The sequence below is a fragment of the Dipteris shenzhenensis genome, chromosome 32 (genome assembly GCF_047967505.1).
Source record: "Dipteris shenzhenensis isolate YYH24624 ecotype China chromosome 32, Dip_SZ_1.0, whole genome shotgun sequence".
Taxonomy (NCBI): domain Eukaryota; kingdom Viridiplantae; phylum Streptophyta; class Polypodiopsida; order Gleicheniales; family Dipteridaceae; genus Dipteris; species Dipteris shenzhenensis.
In genome coordinates this window covers 5929550-5944553 of record NC_141627.1, presented here as the reverse complement: position 1 = coordinate 5944553, position 15004 = coordinate 5929550, and positions in this window count along the sequence as shown.

Sequence of the window (15004 nt, the reverse complement as noted above, 5' to 3'; positions counted from 1 at the left end):
AAATCAAGGCCGAATTGTGAAGGCCAACATCCAAGAAACTGAGCCCACCCTATGCTTTAGGAACCTTCATAGCTTCCCAAATAATGTAATGTAGCCTCCTTTTACCATCCTCCTCAACTCATAGAAACGCCCGAGACATAGCCTCTCAACTCCCATCCAATGGCATCTCTTCAAAGCCCAAACAAAAGAAATGTGTGTCATTTGTTGTCACTAGCACATGCTGAATGATTTAGTAATCTAGCATTCCACCCTAAGGACAACCCTGCCCAAGCCCTTAGCTTTTGCCTAAGTTTATCCTTCACCCAATCAAATCTTTGACGCAGTGTAAGAATGAGGCCCAAGGGAGCCCCATGATATCTAACTATTTCACCACTCTTGATCCAATGAACAAGAACCGACGAGCTTGGGGCTGCTGTCCCAAATTCCAGATGGCAAATATTTCAATCAATTGCACTCCGAACACAAGGCTAAATAATTAATTTGTAGAAAAGAGATTCAGATCTTGTATTAAGAGTTCAGCATAGTTATGGGTCGTCAATCCCCAGCAGCAGTAAGTTGGGATTGATGCTTAGGAAACATATTTACCAAACTTGCATTAAGATCTGCAAATAGCATGCCTACAGCAATAGCTGCATTGGCCATCTCCACCAGATCCCCTTATAATAGGTCCCAGGAAAAATTATGTTGTGAAACCTTTCGGACCGAGAGCCTTCTCTTTGTTTGGAGGCATTAATTACCCTTGAAGTATCCGAGCCACATAGTAGCTAAGGAGTGGCATGTATCTGACAAGAAAGAGGGAGTGCTTTGAGGCTGGCCGTTGCTAATTCTTTGTTGAATTCAAAGTAAGAAGATGTGGCTATAAAGCAAAACAAGAAAGGGAGTCTATAGATCGTATTATGGACAAGCAAGGGAATGTGGTAACTGATTTCTAACACATTACAGAGGTTTTTCATGCAAAACTGAGTGCTATAGTGGGGAAACTTGAGGTGTTTACAAGGAATCCTTTAGTCTAATTGTTGCAACACTAAAATCGTGCAACAAGGACTTCATCATGGCAATGATCATGGCCTCCAGAGATCCCAACCTCTTTGACACCTCAAAAATCACTAGGTTTTGAAGTACCTCAATGGACAAAAAACACTACAGCCCTGAGACAAGGCCAACATGTGGCCAAAGTAGACGATAATCCCGTCGGATTCCCAATAAGAACAGAACACCACTTGGCCTTGAGAGAGCATCGCGCCATCAAGTCTACTTTCTTGATCATTCCTTCCACCACTTGCCAGACCCCACGAACTATAGGATAGGAGCACAAAAAGTAACGAATAGCTTCCCTCAAAAATCAAAGAGAGGATAGCTCACATTCACATCCATCCACTTGGATAGTCTACCTCTTAAGGGAAGCCACATATGCAAGGCCTTCTAAAGAAGAAAATTGGCCTTACCCATGCAACACCATCCTAGATATCTTTGAAACGAGCAAGCCACAACCAATATTCTATATAGCAGTAAGTCATTGAGATCAATGCCAAAGAGGGTCTTGCCACCAACCTTTCGTATACTAGTAAGTCATTGAGATCAGTGCCAAACAGGGTCTTTCGTATACTAGTCTCGCTGAAATTTTCCTCAGACTAGCCTTGCCAATATACCACTGATTGATTCTCCAATCCAAAAATGCAACACAGTTGGAAGGCCAGTTCGTTGGTGTCCAGGTCATGAGTAAAGCAACTAAGGTGACTTCATTATCATTAAGGAAAATTTGAACTCTAGCATTTGAAAATGAATTCCACGATGCACTTCTGACATCCCATATCTATAGCCACGTACACACACCTTTCTTATGAGACTAAGGACTCCTTGCCTCTAGAAAATCTAACATCGCAAGAAGCTTGTTCTCTTCTGAAATAGCCAAGCTCCACCATATATTCTCATGCAAACTAGCATCCCCTTACAACCCAAATCTATTTTCCCATATAATCAAGATCGCAACATGAAGCTTGTTCTCTTCTGAAATAGCCCAACTCCACCATATATTCTCATGCAGACTAGCATCCCCTTACATCCCAAATCTACTTTTCCATATAGTCAAGATCCCACAAACCTTCCAGGCATACAATTAAATTAAACCCCACCACTCTACGCGGAAACCAAGAACAAAGCTTGTCATACCATGAAAGGCCCAACGGGTCCCTCTTGGTTTCCCATTCTCTATAAACCATTTCATGACCTCAAGTCGAGGAGCAGTACATTCAAAAAGACACGAGAGCCCCTCACAAACCAATGAGGTATTTCCCAGGCCCACACCTAGCACACCCAAGCCACATTTAAGTTAAAGAATTTGAAGAGCCTCCCATGGAATGTAATGAACTCATCTTTTCTTGCCCTCTTCAGGCCAGAGGAGGGCATGTAAAAGGGATGCAATCTACCCTCTTCACGCCAGAGGAAGGCATGTAAAAGGATCTCTATCTCTAGTCAGTGAGACTCTGTAAATTTCCTTGACACCAAGTACATAGTTGAGGTAGCTAGGACATGTTTCACAAGTACATAGTTGAGGTAGCTAGGACATGTTGCATAAGTAGAACTTGTGCATACCGACTCAAACAAACCCAATACCAGGCTTGAAATTTTTGCCTAATCTTTCCTTCAAACCAATCAAATGTTTGCCTAAGAGTCAGCCCCAATCCAATATAAGAGATGGCCTTTTTAGACATTCAAATGAAATTACGAGGCTTAAGTTATCCTTCACAATCTAAAGGGGTAACAATTTCTAATGTCAATTTATAATGTTTTATAGACCATTAAAATTTGATGTTATTTTAAAGCCTATACTAAAGTCTAGAAACATAAGTGGCAAGGCCCATACTAAGGGATGATGGGCATTGAACCATGGCCCCTCGTGGGCTTTTAATCCTATCCCTAAGTACCAAATGGCTCCCACCTCTGAGCTCTTCAGACTTCCTCCTTTGTGCACCCTCTAAGCTCTCCCTCCTTTGAGCACTTCTGTACCTTATGATTGACCACATCTCCAAGCTTACAAATCCCTATAATTCCCTTTCAAGTTTAAATCTCTATGAGGCTCAATTGGCCGCCGCCATCACTGACCCGCCCAAACTAGCCTTGAGCCCATGCATGATGCTCAGGCCACCCACATACCTCACTACTTGAATCTCAAGACATATTTCTCGGCCAAATCCCATCGGAGGCACTTTTTTCTTTTGTAAAATTTTTCTCGGCCGTGAAAGGCTTGGGGAGGGGGCTTAGAGGCTGACACATGTATATTTAAAGGTAGGTAGGATCCAAGCATGTAGATTTGGGCAAGTTGATTCCAAGGAGGGCATTATAGTTTTGAAGAGATCTTGATCCAATGCACAAGATTAATCTTCTGCCAACCCTAGCCTTTGACGAGTATGGGGTTCGAGGGGAGTAGGGACACCCTTTGACTCCGAAGACTATTATCTCATCATATCAACTTTAAACAAGGTGCCAAAGCCACTAAAGCCCTTATTAGAGAGAATTTATGATAGTGTTAGTGTTATTCATTTCGTGTGTATGTTTTTGCAATGGATTGCTTTATCCAATTTTCATAAGTTGTCTTCGCTTGTTACTTTCATATGCAAGGCTTGTTCTCTGTGTTTTTGGTTTCTTTAAGAAAATATACAATATTTTTGTTCTTATTAAAGTTATGTGTATATGTATGTGATGGAGTGGTCAGTCCAATATGCGAAAGATGTCCATGCTTGTTTCTTGGAAGTATTAATGTTGCTCCATATGTGATCTAATTAAAATCTGTAAGTAGTTGTTGGTTCATTTACTTGTAATTTGAAGTTGAAAGTAGTGTCATATTTTAAAGTTTAGTTGCTTGTGGTGTTTGTTTATAACATATCAATATTGAAATCACTTATTAAAATTATTTGAGAATTTTTGCTAGTTATGTTCACTAGTATATTCTCAAGGTACAATATGAACATGTTGTATTTTGTAAATGGTGTTCTGTGTTGAAGATGTTATATGCACCCTTTGTTGAGCTTATGCAATCCTTGTAATTTCCACCCTTTGTTCATTGAAAGCTTAAACTTTGGTAATTTATATTTCTTTCCTAACTAGTGTGCAGGATCATGAGTGTGAGTAACTTGTGATTATGTGGAAGTTGGAAGTGATGAATGCGCTTGGATGTTTGGTTCTTGTCTCTTGTAAATAAATGATATCTAATTTCATGAGATGGGTTGTTCATTTGACATCTTATTGGTATTTTGGTAGGGATCTTGATTTGAGAGATTGAATGAGCAATGTGTTTGTGGCTTTGTCCGGCAATCTTAATTGTGATTTTGTTTTCCATGATGCTTGACTGAGACACATTTCTTTCTTGACATTGTTGTCTATGTTGAAGTTATCAAATCGCAATGGTTCGAGTAAGTATAGCTTCTCTATTTCTTTAACTTGGGATAGTGCTGTGTATGTTAAGCCATGTGTACAAATTCCTTTTGAGGAGAAAGTAAGCTTCTTTATTGTTATCCCTTGAGCCCTATGGATTGTTCTTGCTATTGTTGGTGGTTGAATTGGAAAGTGTTCACATGTGAGGATGCTTGTTTTGGATGGTCCTATTGAAGTTCTTTTGTGCTTCTAAATATTGGTGTCCACTTTGCTTGTATGCATGTAGTGTATCTACTTGTGTTTGTGTTTGTGTTTGTGTTTGTGTTTGTGTGTGTGTGTGTGTATAATACCTAAAGGAGTTCAATGCATGCACGAAAGTATTGTTACTTTGCCTCATAGTCATTTTTAGTTCATAGCATTATGGTTTTGTGTGCGAGTATGTGTTTGCTACGGATTCTGATTCATCATCATTCTTTTTGAAAATCCAAGAGTCTTTAACAGGCTTGGCTTGATAAAAGTATGCACAAGCTATGATATCAACAGTGCTGAAATACTCAGTGTGGTTTCTTTATGGTGTTCGCATTCTAAGATCTATGAAGTCTAGAGTTCTTTTTCCAACCAATGAGACCTCATCGAAAATAATGAGTTGGCCTTGTTTATAAAGAGAAGAGAGCATGTCTAGTTTATCTTTAGAAAGGGATGTAAGGTTTCTAGTATGTGTTGGCAAGTGCAATGCGGAATGGGTTGTGCTGCCATTGATGTTGTATGATGCTTCTCTAGTATATGCTAGCACAAAACCTTAGACAAGTTGTAGTGTATGTTTGGTGTGTTTTGGTTGTAATATTGTAACAACCCTTGCACCAAGAGAAGGAGAAAATACATTTTTCCTAATTTAGCCCCTCCTATTGGGAACAAATGCAATCTATTCATGGGGTTTAATCTTTTGTGTAGCATCACATCATCAAGCAATTTGTGGAAGTATTCATCATTGTGATATTTGTTGTTTCACAGTTTGCTTTTGTAATGAATGCATCTCCAATCCAATGTTAAAAGAATTTTCAATATTAACATGTTTTTCATCATAGATGTTGAAGCTGGTATTTTCTTTCTTCCCTCCTCTGTTGCCTCTTCTGCCTCCTAGTGATACATTTTTGGCGTGCTTTCTTTTCATGGTAGTTGCTGTTGATGTGGATGGCCAACTGCAAGCCTTTTTCCCTTTCTGCCACATACATCGAATCTTGGACCACATTTTTTGGCTGAAATAAATCTAGATAGATAAACATGATAGGTTTACGTATAGGATTCCAATAGTCAATCACAATTTAAATATTGTTTTTGGAAACAGTATATCTAGACAGAAATTAAATACAGGTTTAAGTCAAGAATTTAAAATAGATTTTAAATACAAATGATAAATAAATTTTAAGAACACATGAAATACCTATTTTAACTATTTTGGAATCATTCAAATTTGGGCATTTTAGTTTGAAGGACACTTGGACAACTCATTTCATCCACATTGACATTGATAGTGGTGAACTAGTTCAAATCTTACTACATACAAGACAAGCTCAATGACAAATAAATCCACTGCAATGTGCTAACACTCTTAATTGAAAGCACATGTAAAGTAGAGATGGAATTTCAATTGTGTAACCACAAAAGCATTCAACTCCCAGTGATGATGGAATCACAAAATGCTTCAAATTGATAAACTTTGCATAGATCCATACAAGTCTCAGAATACCGAGTTTTTTGTCAAATTGAGCATGCCCAATAATAGATACAATGTAAGCTATAATTCTTCACTACCCATAGGGCCATCTGGGGCTACAACTTCTTGCAGGCTTTGGGCTTTAAGTGGGGACCATGTGAGGGAGTTGTTTTTGCTTTTGGACCAACAACACTACCTCGTGGAGGCATCAGTGTGCTCTGCTTTTCTACTAGGACATCTGCAAACTTGGCATTGGGGCCTACAACAACTGCAGGACTTTTTTCCTTTTGCCCCCTGTTGGCGGCTCCGCTCTTGGTCTTCAGGGTTCTTCTGCACCCTAAGACATGTGAAGGCACAGACTGTAAAGTTTAGGCACATGCTCATTTTTCGACTCCAAAATTACTGAAAAGCCAAAATTATCTCACCTTTCTCCAATCCATCCATCTTTTGTTTCTTTGCTCTTTTACCAACAAAACTCTGTAGCAGCAGGTCATCCTCCTCTATGGAAACATCCTGCCCTGAAGGTTCATCCTCCCTTGCAGGGGATTTCTCTTTATCTTTCTGTTCAGCTAGAGGGGAATTCCCCTTTCCACTACTGTGCATTTCACTTACATCCTCCTTCCCTATGAAGGAGTCAAGTGGAGACAAACAGTCACACTCAGACCGCTTTTGTGACAAACGTGCTTGAGACATTTGCTACCCTGCAAGTAACAACAGAGAGGTGACTGAACGTTAACAAGACTTAAATGTAGGAAATAGTCTCTAATAGTACTTATGTTATTTGCAACTCTTGTTTGAGCTCTAATAGTGCTCTACTAGTCCTATTTCATTGTGTACTTATGCTTTTTAGTGCAAGTTAGTATTCAATTAGTGCTCTAATAGAGCTTTCTACATTTTATACTCTAACAGTGCTCAATTAGTACTTACTAGAGTCCCAGTACCTGTTAGTCCTCTAATAGTGGTGAAATAGTGCTTGTTAGTGATCTAATAGTGCTTCTTAGTGCATTGATAGTTGGTTTGATCTATGCTAGAACTTACTATGATTCCAATACCTGTTAGTCCTCTAATAGTGCTATAATAGTGTTGTAATAGTGTCCTCCAAGGCTATGCTATAACTTGATATAGTCCAAGTACCTAGTACTACTCTATTAGTGCTCTAATAGTGCTCTAATAGTGCTTGTTAGTGCACTATTAGTGTTGTTCAGAGCTATGCTAGAACTTCTTAAGAGTTCAAGTACATGTTAGTCCTCTAATAGTGCTCTAATAGTGTTGTAATAGTGTCCTCTAAGGTTATGCTATAACTTGATATAGTCCAAGTGCCTAGTACTACTATATTAGTGCTCTAATAGTGCTATAATAGTGCTTGCTAGTGCACTTAGTGTTGGTCAAAGCTACACTAGAACTTCTCAAGAGTTCAAGTACATGTTAGTCTTGTAATAGTGCTCTAATAGTGTTGTAATAGTATTCTCCATGGCTATGCTATAACCTGATATGTTTGGTACTACTGTAATAGTGCTCTAATAGTGATCTATTAGTGCTTGTCAATGCACTATTAGTGTTGGTCAGAGCTACACTAGAACTTCTCAAGGGTTCAAGTACATGTTAGTCCTCTAATAGTGCTCTAATAGTGTTCTAATAGTGTTCTCCAAGGCTATGATAGAGCCACACTAAAACTTCTCAAGAGTTCAAGTACATGTTAGTCCTCTAATAGTGCTATAATAGTGTTGTAATAGTGTTCTCCCGGGCTATCCCAAAAGTTGATATAGTCCCAGTGCTTGGCACTACTATAATAGTGCTCTAATAGGGCTTGTTAGTGCACAATTAGTGCTAGTCAAAGCTAAGCTAGAACTTCTTAAGAGTTCCAATACATGTTATTCCTCTAATAATGGTCTACTAGTGCTACAATAGTGCCTGTCAATGCAGTAACACTGTAAGTCAATGGTGTGCTGGTACTTGTTATGTGCTCCAATGGTGCAGGTCAAAGATGTGCCACTATTGTAATAAATACTATAAGTGCTATGCTAGAGCTCTAAACAATGGCCAAGGTTGTGTTGGTGAAAAATTACCTCCAAAGCCGATTGAAGCATGTAGTTTTGTGTCCTCATGTGGTGGTCGATGTGCACCTACCACCAATGACTCTGCAGCATCAGTTATTCGTTGTCCACAACTTGGATGCATTGGTGCATAATTGTGCGAAGCAAAACAGATGGTATGAGTGTTTGCATGGTAGCATGCAAACGCCATGTACCTCATAATCATGGCCAAGGCCGCACTTAGCACAAGAACCATAAACTATCAAAGGGATTGGAATCCTAGAGGCTTGTTGCCAGCATGTCATAGGAGGCTGTAGAGTTGTAGAGGCTCTGCTCCACACATGTTGGACCATCTTCCGAGCAAACTCTACATGCACCTCACATTCCCTCAGATCCACATCCCGTCGATGCACTTCTTCCTGCAAACACATGAATAACTGAAAAACCATCTCCCATGTGTTTGAAAAATCAAAGTCTTGCAAGCACCAAAGTTTGTGCAGGCGAGACCAACATACCTCTGCAGAATCCATGACAGCCTGAACATTGTCAAAGCTATCGACCTCCATATAGGCAAGCATGGATTTCAGAGTTTCTATTTTGACATGCAGATTTTGATTTTTTGATTCCGCTACAGTCTCATATGCCTCCATGGCATTGGCCAGATCATTCTTCACCTTTTGGGCTGCTGAGCTAATGCCTCGAGTTTCATGTAGCTGGCATTTTGCCTTCTTAAGAGACTCCGCTACCTTTTTGTATTCCTACCTCACCGCAGCTAGCATATTTTCACTGTCTTGCAACAGTACCACTGTAGATTTGAAATTCTCCGACCTGGCATCTTCTACGCCTGGGGTTGGCCACCCTTGGCTGCTCCCATCGAAACAAACGCTTATGCCAACAAAAGCTTAAGAAGCCAGAGGAGTTCCAGATTTCCTCTCGCTGTTGTCCTTGTTCCTGCTCAACCACTTGTCGAACTTTTGTTGGAGCTTTGATGTTGGACCATGGATTTGTGCTCTCAGCAAAATCTGCCCAAGCAATCAACCCTGTGTTTGTACGACCATCCTGTCCATACTCATAAGCAAATCCTTTTGCAAATGAGAGGGACAACTCCAGGTTGATCGGAAGTTCTTGATAGACCTTCAGATGAAATTCCAGAAGCCAGGAGTACACCTCGGGCCTGACAAACTGGCACTTTATTTTTTTTCCCCTGCCGAAGGTGGGAAAAAACAGTCAACCAGTACCTGTCCGGAACATCAAGTTCTGTGAGTTGGCATGGGTTTAAGCCCACCAAGCTCAAGCCATACTCTGAGTGAAATTACTCCTTAGTCTTGCAAAACACCTTCTGGCATGGAGTGTCAATGTGGGGTGCTTTAAACCTTGACATTGCCCTAAAAAGTGAACTGAATACTAATACTGCAAATTTAAAATACAGACACAATTAGACAAACATTTGATATGGATTGCAAAAAAGGAAAAAGATATACTATTAAAGACACAGTTAAAACATATATAGATTGTGTCACACTTACAAAAACAAATAGACAGAGAAACACACTTACAGAAACAGATAGACAAAAACACTTACAGAAACAAACAAACATAGAAACATTTATTATAGATATAGATATATTGAAAAAATACTTTGACAGGAGGTTCAAGTAGAGGACTATCAATACTATAGTTCAGCATCTGTATAGTGGGATTTGTTAGTGCAGCTCGCTGGGATTTCTATACAATTCTCTCAATTCACAGTGTAACTTAAGAAATAGTAAGCTAATTTGTTGTTGCATGACATTCGACAAGCCAATAGCTATGCTAAAGAGGATAAGACACAGAAGCTTCATAACCAACCAAGCTCTTCTATGAAGTCTTTATCTCTAATAGCGTCCTATCTTTGCAGCTCATTTTCATGCATGCGCAAGTTGAACGTGCATTTGTATTGACAGATTCTCTTCCTATTAGTTTCACAATGGAGGGCTCCAAGCTCGTTTAAAAGAAACAACAGTCCTACATTTTGAAGCTTCAGAATGGAGGCTACACACAAGTAAGGAGCTCATTTTTACAGAAAGAACAGTCCTACATTTGGAAGCTTCACAATCGATGGCTACTTCTGGACAAGCAAGGAGCTTGTTTCAAAAAAAGAAGAGTCCTGGAGCTATGTCATGTTGGGATAAATGAAATCAAGGGCTTGCTCTAAGGTGCATGTGTGCATCTAGAGGAGTCACATGTGTGTGTGTGTGTGTGTAGCTAAGCTCCGTTCTCTTCATCTTGCACACCATTTGCAAAACCCTTTGAAATAAAGCTTCTACCCACTGGGGCGCACCTTTGGCTCAGAGCATTCTTCAAGATTTGGTCCCTGTCGCCCGTGTCGACTCGAATTGTGTGTGCCCACTGTTAGTCTAATTCCGTGTCTACAGAGCAGAAGATGACCTGCTCTTCAAGCACAAGTTAGGCAATGCCCAGAGCTTGCTGATGGTGAAATCTGAGGCCATATAGTCCACTGGTTATAGAGAATTCCGCAAAAAGACAGTCGACTTTGGCAAGACGACTCTCACAGGCAATGTGCGCACTATTTTGCCCCTCCTCTCCTGTGCTTACTCTCTAGGATAAAGACTTCATTCTAGCTTACAAATCCCCAAATATGAAGATTTGTGGAGTGAGAATTCAAGCCTCCAAGTTATTATGTTTCCGTGCAAGCATTTTTGATAGTTTTTGAAATTTGATGCTAGAGTAAATGCTAAGATGATGCTTGAGGTATGAAGTGGTGCTAAACTACAGTTCAGAGAATGCAATTTCAGTTTGAAGTTCATTTGGGACTAATCTCTTGTCAAGGTGCCAAGCTCTCAATGTTCTTCCAATGCTAAGCACTTGAAGAAGACTACAAGAAGGGCAAAGTTCGAGGTAAAGAAGACCCCGTCCAAGAAGCTTTGGGAGAAGTGAAGTGGGTATGCATATGCTAAACAACTAGGCTTTTCTGAGTTTATCTCTAGCAATCTACATTTGTATGGTGAGGGAGATTTCTTTGTTTAACAAGATTAGTCATTTTGTAAGAGAGTAGACACTGCCTGATAAAGGTAAGACCCTCTCATGGCTACCTATAAAATTGACAAGTTGCATTAAGTTTGGGAGATGATTATGTGCATCACATTTTAGATTTGGAATCCCCTTTGGAGGCATGGCATAAGTTAGATGTATTATTTGGTGCTAGCTCTCATACTTCTAAATTGAATTTGAAAATTAAGTTCTTTGAACTTAAGATGGATGGAGACAATGTTGCAGCTCATGCTAATACTTTGAGGAGTCTTATGACACAATTGGCCTCAATTAACTCTCCAGTTACTAAAAATGATGCTATGGCTATGCTCTTGAAGAGTATGCCTCAAGACTATGATTATGTTGTGACTACTTTGAAGAATCTTCCCCAACCCACACTGGAGGCATCATCAGTGCTTTACAAGAGGAGGAAAGAAAGAACACTTCAAGAATGGGTAAAGTACACACAGAAGCAAAGTTTTCATCAAAGAGCAGGACAAGGCATGCAAGCATTAAATAATGGGTAAAGTTTTCATCAAAGAGCAAGTACAAGGCATGCAAGCATTGTGGGAAAAACAATCATCTTGAGAAGGATTGTTATAAAATCAACCCTTGCACTTATTGTGGCAAGAACAATCATTCAAAGAAGCTTTGCAATGAGAAAAAGAAAAATATGACAAATCTGGTTGAAGAGAGAACACCATCAACAAATGAAGAATCAAACTTTGTGGTGACAGACAAGGACTTTGCCTTTTGAGCACTTTGTCTTTGAAATTTTGTTTATCATCATTGAGTCAAATTTTGAGGTTCTCCACCTGGAGTAGTACTCCAAAAAGAATGTTATGTGTTTTGCCTTTTGTAAATCACCTCTGGTCACCATATGATGTAGGCCATGTGATATGTGTGTTTGGTCTATCCCATTTTTGTAAACCTTGACCCTTAGGCACCTTTGCTAGCATGAGATCCTAGTCATAGATTTATCCTTGACCACCATGAGATGGCATGAGAAACTATGTGACTAGATGTATCCTTGACATAGCAAGAGGCAAACCCTTGAGGGGGGTATGTTGGGATAAATGTGATCAAGGGCTTGCTCTAAGGTGCATGTGTTCATCTAGGGGAGTCACATGTGTGTGTGTGTGTGTAGTAGAAGCACACCATGTGCTATGAGGTGTCTAGTCTATGATATAAGTGATGATGTAAGTACAAAGGCCCCCACATGGGAGGTTCCTTTGATTTAGCCAGTTTCTATGATGTAGGGGCTGATTGCCACTGATGTAGGGGAGGTGCCTACACCTTCCTCTCCATTATATATAATGAAGGATCTTCCTTCATCTCAATACACTTTTGATTTTGCCTCACTTGAGCTCTCTCTTTGTGTCATCATGCATCTCTTCTATCCCACTCACTTCTTCATGTCATCTCACCTGGTCCACCTGCTCATGCAAGATAGATGTCACTGGGTTTCATTTGTAGCTCGCTCCAACTCACAATCAGCAATAGAAGAAGCAGACTTCAGTAGAAGGAAGAAGAAGACCAGGAAGGAAGCTTTGTATGTGCTGCACAGGGCTTGGTTCATGCAAAACTTTCATTTGGTCTACGGGTGTGTGTGAGAGATGAAAGCTACAGCCAGTGTAGTGCGTGTCGCCAAAATCATAACAATCTATTACAGTGAGTTAGTTGGTAAAGGCTTTCACTCATCCATGATTCAGTTACACGCTTTTTTTTTAAATTGTTCACCCCTCTACTTGTTGCTAAAATATTACTATTGGGGCACCACTATTTAGCACATGCAAGTGTACCACCTTACCATGCACCCATCCATAAAAGACTAAAATAAGCATATGGAGAAACACAACCACTTTTCTTAAGATATTTGAATGGTTTATAAGGATTATTGTGATCAATTATGCAAGTAGGCATTGTTGGAGGTGGTGGCCTTCCCCCTCGATTGAGCTAAGCAAAGCATGGTTATTTGGTGAGTGTAGTACTATAGGACTTGTGGCATTAGTGGGATTTAATCCCATAAGCATTAATGTGGCCCTAATGGGCTTAGATATAGTGGCTTGATTGCACCTGTCTCTCTCATCCCTCTTGGGACCTTTTGGGGGGAGATGGAGGTATGTGTGACTACGAGGCAAGGGATTGGGACCCCTTGCAGTCGGTGTTGTCCCTGGGACACATGGCAGCCATGCAGGCTACCAACATGGTATGAGATTAGGAGTTCCCTGCCACCATAGGACTGTGGTGGATTTTGTGTGGCCATCGCGTGAGCCACACATAGCAATTAGCAACTATGGTGGATAGACTACCATGTTTCGTGCGGCAACTTTAAAGTGTGACTCAATTTGTGTGTGTCAACAATGGTGATGGCTCTTGATGGCTCCCTAACACGTGTGTTCCCTCGTGTGGCCTTTGGCAAATGTGATACCCACATGGCATTTGGTGGTGGCCTGCATTTGATTGGCTTAGCCTTGTGTGGTTTACTATTTGTTAGGTTTGCCCAATTGGTGACATTTGTATGCACTAGGGTTTGTCCACAAGGGGGTGTTGGAGGCGGTGGCCTTCACACCTTGATTGAGCTGAGGGGAGCATAGTTTATTGGTGGCTATTGCCGCACTGGAGGACATGTGGCATTGGTGGGATTTAATCCCATGAGCAATAATGTGGCCCTATTGGCCTTGGATATATTGTCTTTATTTTCCCTCTCTTTGTCACCCCTCTTGGGACCTTTTGGAGGAAGAAAGGTATGCGTGGCTAGTGGGGGAATTGGATCAATGGCACTCGATGGTGTCCTTTGGACACATGGCAGCCATGTCGGCTGCCAACAAACATGATGATATATTTTGATCCTGATAGTTGAAAGCAATCCAAGTAAGTTTGACTTCTTAAAAATTTTCACCAAACACATATACAAAACCGCAAAAAAAGTTAATTTATACTATTTAAAAAGACTATCATGTGGCATTTCAATCGTTAAAATGCCATGTGGTAGTTTTTTTTCTAGGTGTCAAGTTTTTTCCAATCGTCAAAATGTAAAGAGAGAGACTCATACAGACATAAGAGTATAAGTATATCTCCTATACTATAAAGCCATTAAAATCTCGTATGTGAAAATCAAGTGTAGAGGTTGCAAATACAAGATGTCATTAGCCGCTCTTTAAATTCGTGAATAAGCTTCGGAAAGCATTCTAGCCTGTAGAGCATCACAAAGACAACTGAAGAGTGTAAATGAGCTGAGACCAAGGCTTGGAGTCGGCCAGCTAATGACCTGCGACGATGGCAAATACTATGCAAAACCAAAACGTGGTCAACCCAGATACTATGCTAAGATCCTTCATAGATTAGTGCCCTCAAGACGTTTCTTGGACATTGAAGGTCAGCTATGCGTTGCTGTCTAGTAGCCAATCTTGTTAGCCAAAGAGCAATAATGTAACCCATTATTGTAAAGACATTGAGACGTTCACGTAAATGTTGAAGCACTACAAAGCTACGTCTATTGTGTGTGAAGGGTGAAGGGCCATTGGCAGCTCTGTTTTGCACGTGCTTGGGGCTAAGGCACCACAAATGAAGGCAAGGACGTTGGAGTTCCAACTTGCAACTTTTGAACAACTGTATCGATATGAACTGTTTCTACTATGGCACCCTTTAGTGTTAGCATCTCCCTGCTTCATTCTTCATGTTTTTCGCTATATAAATATTACAATGACAAAATACCCAAAAAATGTAATGACAACAAAACATGAAATGAAATAGAGTGAAGTGAGCTAAGGCCTCACATGCACCACCCATTGAAAATGCTCTATCCCTAGAGCAAAACTCTAGAAATTCTGCACAAAGAACATCCCAATATTCC